Source organism: Trachypithecus francoisi, unplaced genomic scaffold (assembly GCF_009764315.1).
Source record: "Trachypithecus francoisi isolate TF-2019V2 unplaced genomic scaffold, Tfra_2.0 Lachesis_group10, whole genome shotgun sequence".
In the NCBI taxonomy this organism is placed as follows: Eukaryota; Metazoa; Chordata; class Mammalia; order Primates; family Cercopithecidae; genus Trachypithecus; species Trachypithecus francoisi.
The window spans coordinates 63,944,933-63,946,443 of record NW_022681455.1 but is presented as its reverse complement, the minus strand read 5'-3'; positions in this window follow the sequence as shown (position 1 = coordinate 63,946,443).

Below are 1,511 nucleotides of genomic sequence, written 5' to 3'. Positions count from 1 at the left end.
AAAGTGTTTAAAGTTCTTTGTGTTTGGGGAATGAAAAACATAATATTATGAGCTCAATCTTCTCCAAATTTTCTTAATATTCATGCTACATAAAAACAATTTGAGTTACATGCATTTTGGAGAACTTGATGCAATTATTCTACGATTTAAATGAAAAATGACATCCATGAATAGCAAAGTCCACCAGAACAAAAAGAAGAGAAAAACAGACACATAGTAAGCTAATTTTATATGCAATTTGAGAAGAGAATTTCCTCAGAGTAGCTAAGTGTCTTCTGAAGAGGAAAAATGTAAGGGAGATATCCTCTGATGTGAAGGCATATTACTGAGCTATTTCATTAGAGTGCTTTTGGCAAAATAATAGAAAAAAATAAGATAACATCATAGAAAGCCTAGAAATAGACCCATGCTTATATAAATACTTGATATGTAACTAAAGTGTTATTGAAGACTTCTTGATGAACTGAGGGAACTGTTCAATAAATGAGCTCCAAAATACTAGTTCTCTATTTAGGTAAAAGAGGACAATTAATTCAAATGATAAACCTAATAATCAGACATTAAAAAAAATCAGTTAAACAAGGATAAAGTCTTAAAATGTGAAAAGAAAATTATCTTAAAACTTTGTAGAACAAATGTAATGAAGAATAATTATACTTTCTTGGGTACACATTTTTTTGACAAAACACAAAAATAGCACTAATCACAAAAGAAATGCTGATAATTTTAACTGTATTAATACTGCTTATCTGTATTCATTAAATAACATCATACAATCATGAAAAAATTAGCCAAAAACTGAGAAAAAGTATTTGTAAAACATAGTTATATTATAGAATATTTATATGCCAAGAAAATGATATCTGCAAGTGACAATATGGTATAATTTTCAGAAACATAATAATGCATTATAAGTTCAAGGATACCATATATAGTACAGCAGTTTGTAGCTTAAAATAAGCAAAAATCACAAAACTAAATGCCTTAAGTACATATATATGTGTGTGTATATATATGTGTGTGTGTACATATATATACACACATATTTGTGTGTGTGTGTATATATAGGTTTTTTTAATAGAAACTCACAGATATTAAAGGAATTATAAAAATTCAGATTAACATTTACCTCAGTGATGAGGTAGAGGGATTACTAGAAGATCACCCATAACTATACATAGCTTTTGGTCATATACTTGTTCTTGTATTGGCAGGCAGTTTCACTGGTCTTCACTCTACTATTATGTGTTGTTTAAAAAGTATATATACTTGTTGAAGGTGTTGTTATATTTGTATCAAATAAGGCCAGGTTCGGGGGCTCATGCCTGTAATCTCTGCACTTTCGAAAGTCGCAGCAGGTTGATTGCCCGAGCTCAGCAGTTTGAGACCAGCCTTGGTAACATGACAAAACCCCGTTCCTACCTAAAATACAAATATTAGCCAGACATAGTGGACTGTGCCTGTGGGTCCAGCTACTTGGGAGGCTGAGGCACGAGAATCACGTGAGCCTG